The 17,465-nt window shown below is 29.8% G+C and overlaps 1 pseudogene; it reads right to left on the minus strand.

The window, feature by feature from the left end:
- Positions 1-869: 869 nt before the first annotated feature.
- On the minus strand, positions 870-6,326 carry LOC149514027 (beta-1,2-xylosyltransferase XYXT1-like; annotated as a pseudogene).
- Positions 6,327-17,465: the final 11,139 nt, after the last annotated feature.

Raw genomic sequence — 17,465 nt, forward strand, 5'->3', positions numbered from 1 at the left:
CTTTTTGGTGGTGGCTTTTGCTAGGGTATTTATAGGGTAATGGGTCGTTGGTGTTTCATCCTCGTCCAATGCAGATGAGGTAACACTGTCATCAAAGTTTAGCAGTTTCTATGTTAGTGGGTTCTTAAGAGTTGCTAGGTTTGGTGCTTCTGAATTTTATGGTGGGGTCAGGTTTTACGACATTTCTTTAAGGGATAGCAGCTGTTGAGTTGGTCTTCAAACTATTCCATAATTGGTGTTGTTGGTGCAAGTTGGTTTGTATTTAGCTAGCTGAGGTGGGTATAGTCCAAGCTATAATAGGTTCTCCTTCCTTAACTATTCTATTTCTTATGCCATTTTAGCTTGGCTGGTTAAGAATGCCCTTACTTGGCACTTCAAAATGTTTGTGCCAAATTGTCTATGAGGGGTAAAACCCTGATAACATAAGAAAAAGAGATCAATCAATGACAAAGGCTAGAAGTTTTCCTGGCGTTTGTGCTTCAATACTCAAGTCAGTGCTCAACAAGGAATTTAAAGAAAAATAAGGTAAAATGTAAGCCGAGAGTTTAGAAGTACCTGAAAGGGGCTACTTATACCTATGTGATGAGGCACTTTGAGCCTAAGTGGCTCGAGCTTGGTGCAAGGGGACCAGGGTTGGCCTAATAAGCTCGAATTAAGTTGCCAGTTAATGGTCCACTCAGAGATGAGAAGTCAGCACCTTAATGTGCCAATAAGTGGGATGCTAAGATGGTCGAGTTGAAGTGGAGTCTCAGATTTTAGGTCGACCCAACACATCAACTCAAATAAAATGACCAAAATACCCCCTACTTGACAGCTAACTTATGTTTTAAAGGAAAACATTTATTTACTCTTTCGACGTTAAAATGCATCTAAGAGTTAGGCTCTGCAATAACTACATCATAGCGCAAGTTTCCTGCCATTCTATTTATTTTGCTAATATTGTGAATGACCGAGAATTTCTTCCGAATATGATCAATACCTAAGGCTTTTGACCCATATCATCTCTTATCCTTATTGCATTATGCCTCTTCAACAAAAAAGTGCTTCTTAAGAACTGTCGGAAGTCTTTCATGGATAGCTATCTTGGGACTTAAATTGATCAATACTAAGTTCCTTGTGACATTTAAGGCCAATCGTTATACTTGAGCAATGGATTTTATCTTCTCTATCAAGGTCAATAATGTTATATCTGGATAGCTTTCTAACTATTCCTTGGAACTTGGTGATCCACGAAGGTCTATTATCTATCACAAGAAACTGTGTTTTTGCATTAAATTATGTAGAAGTTATGTATAGTGGAATCACTGGGTCACTACAGTCATGGAAATGGTTTCTTGAAAATCCTCCAAGAGAGAAAATTATGGCTAGAACACTTTGAATGAGGTCACAAAAAAGAAATTCCACTGAAGATACTAACCAGCTCTTAACAAGATCCATCGCAGCTATGTTTTCTTTTCTCACATAAAGCTTAACAATCCAAGAAATCTTTCTTGTTAGAATACCTGTTTGAAATGAAACAACAGAAATACTGAGGGAATTATTCCCCTGAACCAGAATTGTAACATCCCTATTGATTTTGTACAAATTTGACATTGGTTTGCATGCATAACACTTTAGCTTGACATCCATAGATGCACCTGGAAGTCAAATAAAATGACATTTTAAGTCATACATGCCAATTTCTGTAGATAATGAAGAGTTTTTGTTGGCTATAGAAATTATAATAACTAAAGATTGAATTGCTCATTGGAAATTGAGGTTTGAGTTGTGATCGATTGTGACAATGAAATTTCATGTCTAGATGTTTCAAGTTTTACCTTATTTCTACAAAAAGCTTGTATCTTTGAACATTTGAAATTTGATCTCCAACATCGGTGTTTTATGATTGTAAACACACTGCAAAATGGACTAAAAATTAAAATATATATATATACAAAATAACTACCTAACACTGCACAAAAGTTAATTTTAGCATAATATTTTAGATACTATCATGCTGTAATTTCAAATTCCAATAGAATATCCGTTGAAAGCATAGAGCAAGTTTGATCATATTGAAGACTGAAATAAGTCGTGCACTCAAATCACAAACAATTGAAAATACAAGTACTTTTGACTTAAACTAACATTGACTGAAAGTTAGTCAAACTCAGTCACATTCTTTGCAATGATAAAAGAAAGAAACTTTTCTTTTAGTAATTCTAGGATTGTAACTCAACCTAGTATAAGATGCCTTGCATTCATTTTAAAAAATTTAATGATGTTCTTTGTAGTTTTGTCTTAATTAATGTTTATCCTATTTGAATATGGCACATTTATCTTCTACATAATTGAAAAGGCCTACTTTTTTATATACATTTAGAAAAATCTAAAGTCTCTCGGTAAAATACGTAAAAGTTCAAGAATAAACAAACAGACAGAGTTGGTTGAAATAAGACTTTAACTCGATTGACATACTAAATGCCATCAGTAAGCTTCCAACCAGTGCTCCATATCTCAAACTCTTCTGCTTATAAGAACTAAAGCTACCAGAGAATGTCTTATTATTGTGCATTTTGATCACTAGTCAGCCCTTCATGTCTATACTCGATCTTTAAACAAATCCAAAATTGAAGTACTATAATAGTTACGCATTAATAGGCACGTAATTAAATCCCTAAAGAAACGTATTTGCTTTAAAGTTATTTTCACATAGTTAGACTTTGGTGAAAGGGACGAATGCAGATGATTGTTAAGACAATCATCATTTCATTACATTGCTGTTTGCTCCACAAACTATATTTTGTCATGAAACTCAACTGTCGGCCATATGCATTCCAACATTGATAGCAAAGAGCCAACTAAAGTTGTTAACAACAATTTCAATGGATGCAATTAATGAGGTTGCTCATATTACCAAATAAAAATAAGAATAGTGTGCTTAATACTTTATTTTCACTACAAGAAAATGGAATATTAGCGTCAGTTTTGTAGCAGTCATTCACTTACAAATGCCGCTAGCTTCCATGTTTTTATAAAACTTAAGGCATTTATTATCAAAATACCACTAAATATTTAAATAGCAACATTGTTAGTTACAAATGTCACCCAAAACTTGATATTAACGGCGTTTCTTGAATAAAATGCCTTGAATAATCCTGTCTTAAAACTTTTAGTGAATACTAAAGGCGTTTTTGGTAGAAAACGCCTTGAACAATCAAGTTAAAAAAATTGATAGGGAATTACTGTAGGCATGTTTTGGCAGACAACGCCTTTAATAATCCCCTCACAAAAAAAATGTATACGATTATTGAAGGCATTTTCTACAAGAAATGCCTTTAATAGTTGGACCAAAAAATTCCATAGGTTTATTGAAGGCATTTTTGTTCAAAAATGCCTTCAATAAATATCATATCAAAATTTTTGGATTGTACGGATGTTAACCATAAGGTGGTAGGTTTGATCCCTCCCTTTAGCTTTTTTTAGGCTATTGCAAAGATTATTTGTAATTGATTATTCTAGGCATTTTCTTGGCAAAAACACCTTCACCAATTGCTTTAAAAATTTTTACAGAAAATATTAAAGATGTTTTTCATAGAGAAACGCCCTTAATAATCTATAAAAAAAATATGGAACCGATTCTTGAAGGCATTTTTTGTCGAACTCACCTTCCATAATCCAATCAATAAATTTTTATTTATGATTATTAAAAGCATTTTTTTGTCAAAAATACCTTCAATAATCCATAGACAAAAATTGGAACGGATACTTAAAGGCGTTTTTGGCTCAAAACGCCTTTAATATTCTAGATGATAAATTTGAATGGTCAGATTATTAAAGGTGGTTATTTCCAAAAACGCTTTAATAACATTTTGTTAGAGATTTTTCAAGGCATTACCCGTAGGAAAATGCCCTTAATAATCCATTCGATTAATTTTTAGTTGGATTATTGAAGGAGGTTTTTTTTAAAATGCCTTCAATAATCCATACAAAAAAGTCAAAATGGATTCTTGAAGGCATTTTTTGCCCAAAACACCTTTAATATTCCACACAATAAAATTTTTGGTGGGATTATTAAAGGCAGTTTTGGTAAAAAATGCCTTCCAAATTTTTTGTTAGGGATGATTCAAGGCGTTTTCTTACTAAAAATGCCTTCATTAATCCCATCAAACAAACATATTTGATATTGTATATGTCAAGTCAGTTGTAGATTTATGCCCAGAAAATGTTTAATGTCAGTTATATATTTATGCCCTGAAAACATTTAGTTTATATATGTTATACTACGAATTACATTTTGGAATTTACATAATGAACATTGTTATATTTCAATAAATTATCCACACATCTGAAATTAAAACTGATAACATTGCCATATTAATATACTTTTTTGAAATAATCGTACTCAATAATATATTAAGTACACAGTGTATTCATATTAAGTATAACAATAATATTAAATCCAATGTACAAACTTAAAGTTTCCATTCAACATGACATGTTAAAAATATTATAACAATATTTTCCTCATATATTTACATTCAACCAACAATGTCTAACCTTAAGGTTTATCAACATTGATAAATGATAATACATACTCACACCATTCTTATAGACTTCATCCAGTTCCTCATCCGTTAAGCTTTCTTTACTCTCCCACTAAAAAAAATATCAGAAGTAAATGTTAATAAATGAGAACATAATGTACATTTTTTTTTGAAGATATAACGAGTTTATGACATTTATACTAACCTTGAATGGTGTGGTTATAAAATCATCTAATACTATCTCTTGCATAAAACGAAGGACATAATATCCATATTCAGTATTACCAGGTTAACGAGGTACCTGAAAATTAAATACATCATATTAAGAAATATTTATCTACACAAACTCAGCATAAAAGAATAAATTTCACATTTACTAGTAATGACACCCATTTCGATTTCTTTATCTTTTTATCGAATGCAGATATTTCCCTAAATTGAAAAGAAAAACCTTACTTAATACTTAAATAAAATTACTTATGAAGAAACAAAAGATATATAATATAATAAAGTGTAATGCCTCTTTTTAAAAGTTTGAATATCGGGGTTAGGCATCGCCATTGGATTAACTGAATTAAGTAAGTATGGTGTTAAGGATTTGGTGTCAATCACAATAAGCACCCTATGATGACTGTAAAATAACAACAATGATATACTCAGATTATGTATCAAATCAGATTTGGGTAAGGTTGGAATAATTAAAGTTGGAATATAACTTACTACGTATTATATGGGAGTAAATAATAATCTGCCAGTCTTTTCATGCATTGGATCACATGATTAGCATAATAAGCGATTGTGCCACTCTACTTACTAATAAAGTTGGGGTCAATGAATCTAAATCTGTTGGTCAACTATCTCCCCTTAAGCTCCTATATAGGAAGCTCACGATAACAATCAACACTGGTAGTTAGTATTACACCGTAATATAGATTACTACATATTAAATGTGTATATTTGTATTTATCAGCTAACCTTATATAAATAATGATATCAACAGTTGATAATTCATCCGGTTTACAAAATTCTTTAACCTCCTCCACACCAATGAAAGAAAACGATGGTTTATCAAATAACCCTTCCTCAAACTCAATGGTTATGAAGTTTCCTCTTAATAAATGCTCTAGTGAATATTTGGATAACTCATCCATCGTAGCCTAAACAAAGGTCATACTGTGAATCCGAACATCCTGCTACAATATTTAATGAAATATAAGTATTAAAACTAAATCAATAAATATAATAAACAAATTAATGTTAAAATTATAAACAAAATCATACTTCTTAGGTGGTAACGAATGATGGGTTCATTTTCTTATTTGCAACAGAAGCTTCTCCCATGTGAACAATGCTATCAAACTGGCCTACTAGCATGTTATGCTGTATTATTGCCAACATGGACTCCAAAGTCAAAGTCTTTGTTGTTGCTCATTGAAGTGTTACTCTTGGTCATCAATTTGTTGTCATTGTTGCTCAATGATTGCTTCATATTGTGCATTTCTCATTCGAGGGGTTTTGTGTTGATTACCAAAAAACTTTGATGGCAAGACAAATTTACCAACCCCACGAACCCGACTAGGCCTTTCTTTAGCACCTAATGCTAAAGACAAAGGATCTTTGCCATACTGGATTGTCAGTTTATCAGATTTGACTTTGGTAGCATAATCATCCTGAAAGACAATAATAATATGGGATGTAACAATAAATCTATATAACCTAGTATACATTCATGCATACAACCACAATACCAATCATAGATTATATTAAAAAAGTAATTATACATACAATCTTTTTTGCCATTTCTTTGGTTGCTTGATTTATAAAGGATCCATCCTTCTATAGATGTCCTTGTTTCCAGACATCCCATCTGGAAACTTCGATGCCAGAGCTCGCTGATTCCTATTAAATTACGACAATAAAAGAATTAAAATGTATGAAATAAATTTCATAAATATTCATTAATGAGTATAAAACAAGTGTGCGAATACATACAAGCTCATACTTCACATTTGCATATTCCTTTCTCGTTGTCCGATGGTAATATTGTTGTTTGGCCTGAATGTTCCATTCGTTTTCTTTTATTTTCTATAAAAGAAAGAAATTACATCAATCACATATGAAGACAAAGGATATATTGCATAAAGACTTATAAACAATTTTTTTGGTAATGAGTTTGTGTACTAAGAAATCTTTTGAACGTCGATATTAAACAAAATTTATGCAATCATCAATACTTATCACATCTGCATATACCATAAGTGGAAGATCAATACATCACCTTCATCAGCCAGCGGTAAAATATATTGGGTTATCAATCTATTTTTAAAGTCTCTAAATGCTTTCTCAGCAGATTGCAGCACAATCTTTTTATAGTCAACTGGGATGTCGAACCATTCTTAAATAAGTTAACACAATTAGTATGAATACATTGAATTTCAATTAAATGATCATTTAACAAATTTTGTGAAATAGTTAAATAAACATACCACAACCGACTACCATATATCATCATTTAGATCATTAGGAACTCATCGTCAATCAGTGTACGTAATTGAAATCCTACGACAGACGATGGCTCCAATATGAGTAATCATCTTGGCAGCTCCTTCAGATACAGGCTACTCACTTTGATTGAAGTCAATATGAATTTTTATGTCATTCACTTTAATTTGTTTATTTGGGCCCCTTCCCTTTCTTTTTTAGCCTATAAGTGTGTCTTGTGCATGTTTATTAGAAGAAGAATGATGTTGTTCGGAGTCTATAATACTTGCAATCTTAATCATAATTATACGAATTACACAAAATGACTGTCTAAATTTAACATTTATGAATTAAATACAACCAATACTATACTACGTACATAAACACCATTTAGCACACCAATCAGCAATGTGCTTCGATACACCCTTCAGCAAATCACTCAAAAACACCATTCAGCTAATCATTCAGCATATGATTTAGCCCCACAATATCGTACAATACCATTTAGCAAAACAATATCAAACAACAAGGTTCAACAAACTATTTAGCATATGATTTAGCCCCTCAATATCATACAATACCATTCAATAAAATAATATTAGCAACAAGGTTCAGCAAACCATAATCTTTAAGGCGTATTACATAGAAATAGCATACATGCATAGGTTGTTATGGTTGGACGACTATGCTTACAGTGAAGTTAATGAAAATATATAAACGCATATATAAATACTAAAAAATCGAAAAACAATTTCTATCAAATATTACAAATAATATAGTAAACTAAAAAAAAAGACTTATCAGTAAAAGAGAGGTACACACTGTTGATTGTTGAAGGACAATGGCAACGATAAGAATAAAGAAACCAATGGTCTAATATAAATGTGTTTATGGGTTTGGTTAGGTTGATTAACGCAACTTTTAATTATTTTGTGTACTAGCAATTTGTGATTTCGATGTTCAAGGTAGGAAAATGAATATAAAAATTATTATTGAAAGTATTTTTTTGAAAAAAAAATGCCTTCAATAATCTCCTTAAAATTTTATTAGAGATTATTGAATGCGTTTTTTACAAAAAAAAAATGCCTTTAGTAATCCAAAAAATAATTTTCAAATTAAATTATTAAAGGCGTTTTTCCTCAAAACACGCATTTGATAATTCTAAAAATTATTGAAAGCATTTTGAGTAGAAAACTGCCTTTACTGATTTTCTCGTGATAAGGATGGAGGGAATTATTGATGGCATATTATGTACAAAACACCTTCAATAATTATATACTTCAAAAGTTTATAACAAATTATTGAAGGCATTTTATAATAAAATATACCTTTAATAATCCTAAAATTTTTTTAAAGAAAATTATTGAAGGTGGTTGTTATCTATAAACACCTTCACTAATTATCTACAAAATTTAAAAAAAATCATTAAAGGCATTTTTCTTGAATATATGCTTTCAATAACCATGTTAAAATTTGTGTAGCAGTATATTAAAGGCGTTTTACATTAGAATATGTCTTTAATAATCCCAACAAATTTTAGATGAAAATTATTGAATTCATTTATTATTAAGAAATGCCTTTAATATTTATGTAAAAAATTTAAATGGAATTATTGAAGGCATTTATCAGTAGAAGACGCCTTTAATAATCCCAAAATTTTTTAAAGAAAAATTATTGAAGGCATGTGTTATTAACAAATGCCTTCAATAATTATGTACTAAGCTTAAAATGAATTATTAAATGTGTTTTTCTGGAATAAATATCTTTTATAACCGTACTGGTATATTGAAAGCATTTTTCAATAGAAGATGCCTTTAATAATCTCAAAATTTTTAGAAGAAAATTATTGCAGGCGGTTGTTATAAAAAACCATAAATCGCCTTTAATAATTATGTACCTAATGAAATGTAATTAGTGAAGGAGTTTTTGTAGAATAAACACCTTCACTAACAGTAAAAAATTTTAAGTTCTCGATTATGGAAGGTGTTTTTCACTAGTAGACAGCATTAATAATACTAATAATTTTAATTGGAAATTATTCAATGCATTTGTACATAAAATAAAATAAAAGCATTTAGTAAAGGCATTTTTCTACAATAAACGCATTCACTATCCATCTTAAAATTTGAGTAGTGGAATATTGAAGGCATTTTGCACTAGAAGACGCCTTCAATAAATTACTTCAAAAAATAAAACAAATTAGTCAAGGCATTTTTTGGAATAAAAGCCTTCAATAAGCCCTTAAAATTTAAGTTATGTAATATTAAAGGCATTTTCAATAGAAGATGCCTTTAATAATCCTAAACAATTTTTATCTAAAAATTATTGAAGGTATTTTTTATAGAAAACCATCTTCACTGATATTCTAAGATAAAAATGAGAGAATTATTAAAGACGTATTATGTAAAAAACACCTTCAATAAATACACAAAAAAGTTAGATGAAATTAGTGAAGGTGTTTTTGTTGCGTAAACGCCTTTAATAATCCCTAACAATTCTACTATGACTCTATTGAAGGTGCCTAAAATATATTCAAAAAATATTTATAAAGGAATTATTGTAGGCATTTTTCTTAGTAAACACCTTCCATAATCCGGTCCAATAAAAATCTTCTCAAAGTTAGCGCATCCAATCACCAACTTCAAGCTTCGTCTTCATTATTATATTATTTCTCCTTTCAGACCAAGTACAATTTACTTTTCCTTTCCTTCATCTTTTAGTATTCGAGCATTGTCTTTTAGAACCTTATTTTGACTATTCATTACTTATTTACTTTAGCTTTTGCTTCATTTGACTATTCCTTCAGCTTTTGCAATTCGTGATTCTTTTTGGTGTAAACAATTTTCTCCAAAACTCACCTTATTTCACCTTATTTCAATCCCAACTACAAATACTCTTGGGTATATCTACGTTAATAGCAAAGTGTTAACATTCATAATATCTGGTAGTTGATAAATTACTTCACAAGAAAGAGTTCTCGTTTTCTATAAGTACTGGTCTTGTTATTATCTTTTCTTTAAAACATAGTAAACTTAAGTATTGTACATGTTCATTTTCATATAAATTATTTATATACATTTGCTCTGATAATGTAGCAAGTACTAAATGGATAAGAGTTGGATGCAAAAGTCAAGATTAAGTCAAGAGTATAACGATGGAGTGAAAAAATTTCTTAATTTTGCATTTGAGAATACAAGTGAAGATAATATGATATTATACCCTTGTGTGAAGTATGTTAATATCAAGTGGCAAATGCGTCAAGTTGTTTTTGAACATTTAATTTGTATTGGATTTATTTTAAGATATGTTAATTGGTATTTTCATAGAGAGTCTGTACCATTAAGGTCTTCCACTAGAGTTTTTTCAACTTTAAAGGCTCTTCAACACTAACATGGTCCTTTTATAGCAGATGACATTGAAGGCATGTTGCAAGATGCTTTTAACATTCATAACCAACATTTTTAAATCTTTCTCCCTAAAATAAAGGATTTAATCAGTCTAATGTTGAAATGAATGAATTTGGTGAACTTGGAATAGGTGAACGTGACTAACAACCTAAAAGAGAAGAATCAAAGTTTTATAGGTTGCTTGAAGATATGAATGAAAAATTTTATAAGGGATGGAATTTTCAAGGTTATCTTTTTATGTTCATCTTTTTCACTTGAAATGCTTATGTGGATGAACAGGAAACTCTCTGACTTTATTATTAGAGTTTATGAAAGAAATATTTTTTTTTGTAAAAATCCTTGAATCTTGAAAGGAATCAAAAAAGATGATCAAGGATTTAGGTCTTGGATATGAGAAAATTCATAGTTGTCCCAATGATTGCATGTTGTATTAGAGGGATAAAAAAAATCAAGAGTCTTATCATTTGTGTGATTTTCCTCGTTAGGTGGTTAAAAACCTTGATGAAAAATTGAATGAGAATGGTGATGAGGTATGTGTCAAAAAAAAACCTGTTAAGATTTTACACTATTTTTCATTAATACCAAGAATTTCATAACTCTTCATGTCTTCCAAAACTACAGATTTGATGAGGTGACAACATGAGAAGCGAATAGATGATGGATCATTGAGGCATCCTACAGATTCTTTGGCATAAAAATTATTTCATTTTAGGTTTTCAAACTTTGCATCTGATCCTTGAAATGTTATGCTTAGACTAGCATCTGATGAATTTAACCCGTTCAAAATGATGAGTACTTCTTATAGTACTTGGCCAATTGTATTGATTCCTTACAATTTGCCACCATGAATTGCTATGAAGCAACAGTCATTTATATTATCTATGATAATTCTTAAGGAAAAAAGTTCGGTAATGATATAGACATCTACTTGTAACATTTTATTAAAGAGTTAAAGCAATTATAGGAAGGAATTGAGACCTATGATGCATCAAAAAAAGAGAACTTCAATATGCATGTTGTTTTATTATAGACTATCAACGATTTTTTTACTTATGCAAATTTATTTGTTGGAGTACAAAAGGTCATTATACTTATCCATGTTGTGCTGCAAAGACATGTTTGAAATAGTTGCTTAATGGTAAGAAGTTTTTTATATGGGACATCATCGATGGTTAGATAATAATCATCGATTTAGATTCTAAAAATATCTCTTTGATGGAACTGAAGAGTTAAAGAGATCACCTTTACCCATTAGTGGATCTAATATCTTGTCAAAGTTAAAAGATATCAATTTCACTTGTGAAAAATGACTCCATGAAGGAAAAGAGTGAGGGACATCTTTAAAGGTGTCTGTGATACTGATACTGAAGTTAGTGATATTGATACTGAAGTTGGTGATCTTGATGTTCAAAGTGATGAAGAGGACGATGAAGCAAATGACCCTAATGAGTCTGAGTTATGAAAAAAAAAGTATCTTTTTTGAGTTGCCTTGTTAGGAATATAATTTATTATGCCATAACCTTGATTTGATGCACATAGAGAAGAATGTTTGTAAAAATTTTATCGGGATAATTCTCAATGTGAATAAAAGATCCAAGGATAACTTAAAGAGTCAGCTTGACCTAGTTAATATGAGGATCCGTCCTGACCTTCATCTGAAGTTGCTTCCTAATAGCAAATATCGATTGTCTGTTGCTTGTTTTGGGATTTGTAAAGCTAAAAAAGATGCATTTTATAAGGTTTTGAAAAAAGTCAAAGTTTCAGATGGCTATGCGTCAAATATATCGAGATGTGTGAATCTGAAAAAGTGAAAACTTTCTTCATTAAAGTCACATGATTATCACATTTTGATGCAAGACTTACTTCAAATTGTTTTACGTTCATCAATGTCAAAACAAGTCACTTTTGTGATAATTGAATTGAGTAACATATTTAAATCTCTATGTCAGAAATGTATGAATGTGGAAGAGCTTGACAAACTTCAAGATTGAGCTGCGATTACTTTATGCCATTTAAATAAGATATTACCTCCAAACTTCTTCACTATTATGATGCATTTGGTTATCCACCTTCCATATGAAGCAAAAGTCGGTAGGCCGATTTATTATCGATGGATGTATCCTATCAAAAGGTATTATTTGTTGATAGATTTATTATGTTTTTATTGATGATCAAGCCACTTTACTTAAAATAACATATGACTAATGTTTTATGCTATTGGTTTTTGGGGAGGTTAAAGTCTTATTGTTGTAACAAACGCTATCTAGAATGTTCTATTACTGACGGATATTTAGCAGAAAAGTATATATCATTTTGTTCTCGTTATTTGGAAGATGTTGAAATGAGATTTAATAGACCATCGAGAAATATTGGTTTGCAGCATACAAACTCTGCCTACAATTATCTTTTTAAAAGTTTTGGACAACCAATAGACAAATCTAAATTTGTGGAGTTAGATGATAAATCTTGGGCACAAGCACATCGATATGTTCTTTTTCATCATGACTCAATTGAATCATTTGGTATGTAAGTTCTTGAGCAAGGAAATTATTTATTACATTAAGCATAATTTATTATCTTTTTTTTACTACTAATACTTTATCATGATGCTTTATAGTGAGTATAGAAATAATTTGAGAGATCCTACACATTATCAACAATCAAACTCTCGAGAGCTTGATAAGTTGTTCGTTGAAAATATTTATGAATGGTTATGAGCAATTGAAAGTAATGCCATACTTCCCATTATGAGAAATCTACATAGAATGCTTATGGTATAACTAACATTAATAACATATATATATATATATTTATTCCACTTCTATAGGTTTGGAATGGAAGGCTTGTTAGTAAAGAGGTGAAGTGTCTTTCACACGGTCTAAATCGGATTGTGAAACAATACAAAGGTTTCATCATCAATAGATTTAGATTTCACACTAAATCCCATGAGAAATTTAGAAGTACACAAAATTTAAGAGTTATTATGACTTCATCAACTACTAGCTATGCTAGTGCTAGGGACACAAACCCTTTAGAGGAAAATGTTGACTATTATGGCATGATTAATAACATCATTGAGTTGGAATATTATGGCAAGTGAAAAGTTATCTTATTTCGGTATGATTGGGCTAATGTGAATAGTACGATGAGTATTAAGAAAGATCAGTATGGATTTACACTTGTGAATTTTTCTCAATTGATTCACACTAGACAATAACTCATCAATGAACCTTATATTTTTTCATCTCAAGTCAAATAAGTATTTTACTCTAAACATCCCAAAGAATTGGGTTAGTTTGTTGTTCTTTGAAACACACCTAGAGACTTATTTGATATGGAGTTAGATACCAGAGATAATGTTAAACATGAAACTGAATGTTATCCTTTTGCTGAATAAAACTTGGATGAAATATCTCTAGTACCTACGTTCAGTGGGTCTGCGAAAATGTTACTGAAGACATTTATGAACAATGAAATGGTGCATCTATAATTTGTAATTCAAGTGTTTAAGACATAATGTAGTAAATGATTATATGTAATTAATGTCACATCGCTATTGTATAATTATTGTATAATTATTGTATTCTAAATCATACACTAGCTTTTGATTTAATTAAATCGATATGTTCTTTATATATCATAGGTTTTGATTTCTTAACTTCTCATTGTCTTTATATATGTTCTAAACTAATGTCTTTTCTATATTCACTTTTATGATGCAGGTAAGTTACAATACAGAGAAGTAGGTGAAAAAGAATACATATCAGAGATATTAGTTCAACCGTCTACAGCACCTATTGATATTGGCTATGGGCTAAATCTTTTAGAGGGAAATGAACGTATTGTTGGATGTAACTCCATCACTTCTAACTTTTCAACTGATATTAGATCTAGCAATATAAGAGATCCAGGTTTAGATAGTATCCCATCAATTGATTATGATTTAAATTTGAATGCAGTTATGATATACCCCAATTTTAGAATTCGAGTATAATGATAAAAGTATTACGATTTTACAAATTTATTTTTTTTGTTGTAGTTGATAACAATGGTCACCGGAAGACCAGAGGCCAGACAACTTTGAAGGAATTGTTTGCACTACCTTCTAACGAGTGTATTGTAGTGTCTACAAACTCTGATAGGCAACCAATTAGTGAAGAGACTCAACTGTTGGCTGGATTTATAGGCATGCTAGCCCATAAGGGAATGAAATTGCCTATTCATTATGAAACATGGCATAAAGTTCCAGAAGAAGTTAAGGCTAATGCTTTAAACTTTATTGAGGTATTAGTATAATTAATTACATATAAAAAAAATTTTACATTTTATTTACTTATTCAAACTTTTTTATTGTATTATTACAGTCAAGATTTATACTTGAAATACCAACTTCATTTATGCTTAAGTCATTGGAAAAGAAATGGAAAGATTATAAGCATAGTTCGAAGAATAGGTATTTCAATCAAAATACTACTGTAAAGGTGATGATGGAAAATCTACTCCATAATGTAATTAGGTGACAATATGAACAATTAGTTAGATTTTGGTTTTCAAGAAAAAAAGAGGTATTAGTTTATAACTTTGTATAGTAGAATAAAATGATGAAAATGTTTTATGGTTTAAATTGGTCATATTTGTATTTCTATCATATACGTAATTATTTTTTATGACAGAAAAAAGAACAAATTAGGATTGGTAGAGAAAGCAACAGAAATATAGCCACACAAGTGGATCAAAAAGTTTTGCAAGAAAGCAAAAAGAAATAGTAAGTTTATGATTTTAAACTTATTCCAATGAATGAACTTTTTGTGCCGTTAAAAGGTAAATATGCAAATTAACAGTTATTGTTCTATTTTAATAGTTTTGATAGTTTCAATATAGGATATTAAACTTATCGAAAGTTTTAAACTTAGTTGACACGGATGATATGTATGAAAAAGTTATTGTTTATGTATATTTAGGTAAAAATATAAATTTGTTGTTATTGTTGCATTTTAACAGTTTGAATAGCTTCAATACTTTATATTAAACTTGTTCAATTGATTGAACTTGATTTCTATAGTTGATATGAGAGAAAAAGTTGTCATTTATGTCTATTTAGGACTATTTTTGCATATAAAAGGCAAATATACAAATTAAAATTTTGGATGGCTTTCAACATATTGAATGGCTTCAATCCATGATATTAAACTTGTCCAAATAATTGAATTTAGTTTTCATGATCAATATGTGTGAAAGCCTAAAATGTTTTTATTATTTTCGTATGTTTAAGACTATTATGTTGTTAAAGGGCCAAAATATAAATACATGATATTTAAATTATTTGAAATTTTAATACTTGATTGATAGACTTGATATGCATGAATAAGTTGCAGTTGATATATATCCTATCAAATAACATATATTTTTGTATAGGAGAATGAGATAGGTGGTAAAATTAGACGTGTGAAACATTTTCGCATAACACACACAAAAAAAGGCAAATCTTACATGAATGTCAAAATACAAGAAATTATGGTAATTTGTAATATCTATTTTAACATAAAGTAAATATTTACTCTTTTTAACATATTATCAATTAATCATTAAACTTGATAGTTGTACACAGGAGAAAGCGAAAGAGAAATGGCTACTGAGATTGAAATAGCATCTGATAGTTCTCTCAATATGCAAGAAATAAAAAATTGAATATTCATAGAAGTTGCTAGAAAAAAAAAGGCATGGACAGGACCGAGGCCTTGGATTGGGTCCAACACCATCCGCCTATTATGGACATAGCTCTCAGTAATTTACAATTTTAGCAAGTCAGTCTTCGCAAGATATTTTAATACTGAAAGAGGAGTTGCAAACTATGTAACAACATTTTCAGTAAATGGAAGCAGAAAGAGAACAGAAGCGTGCCAAAATTGATGAAAAACATGCTAGAATGGAGCAAAAGCGTGCAAAATTTTAGCAGTTGCATGATTAATCTGATCATCTTATGAATTTTGTGCAACAATAATTTTCAGGAAATGATTTTGGTGCTCTTTCAACTTAGGTATTATATTTAGTAAATATTTAAATTTTTACATATTAAAAAAGCTTACAATGAAGTATTAAAAATTATATGGTATTATTTAGTAGGTTCTTGACCACGCTAGTGACCAAGGTAAAAAATTTTCTTCATCAATTGGTAGCCAGCAAAATATATGCAGTCATCCATTTCATACATTTTGATTTTTATTTTGTTAATGTATTAAAAATATTTGAATGTTATTATACTAATTATTAAACTTTATATTAATTAGATGCATATTTAAACATGAATTAAGTTTATATTAATTTCAGTTTTTGAATTTAAGCTTTTTTATGAAAATAAAAATTATTAACATAAATTTTAAAAAATACATTTTTACATAATGACGGCATTTGCGTTCAAGAATTCACTAAATGAATAATTTAGTAGCGCTTGTATCATAACATGCCACTAAAAGTAGCAGTAATCTTACTAGTAAACGTCGCTAGTTAAGTGACATTTTTTTTTATACAAACATTACCAAAATAACAGCGTTTTTCTCATAAAAACACCACTAAATTAACGACATCTCAAATATACAAACGTAACTAATATAGAGGTGTTTCAAATACAAACACATCTAAAGTAGCAGCATTTATAATTACAAAAGCCACCAAAGTAATAGCATTTTTCTCATAAAAACACTACTAATTTAGTGATATCTCAAATATAGAAATGCCACTAAAATGATAACGTTTCAAATATAAATGTCGCTAATATTAAGGTATTTTTTTGAAAACACCGCTATTTTTTACGACGCGTGTATAGTCAGTATTCTGACTGATATTTTTTGCAAATATCGCAAATCTTTTAATCGCATTTATAAACGCAACTAAATGTTAAAAAAAGCCACTAAAACCAAAACCCTTGTAGTATTTGGATAATTCAACCTAATAACATCAAGAGAATCATCTTCACAAATTAAGGGGGTAAAACATGAGCAAATCATTCTTAATGTCCTGCGAAGATGTTGAAACGAGTTTCGTGACATACACA

This window comes from Durio zibethinus, chromosome 17, assembly GCF_047325235.1.
Source record: "Durio zibethinus cultivar Kanyao isolate XHJ-2024 chromosome 17, ASM4732523v1, whole genome shotgun sequence".
Lineage (NCBI taxonomy): Eukaryota > Viridiplantae > Streptophyta > Magnoliopsida > Malvales > Malvaceae > Durio > Durio zibethinus.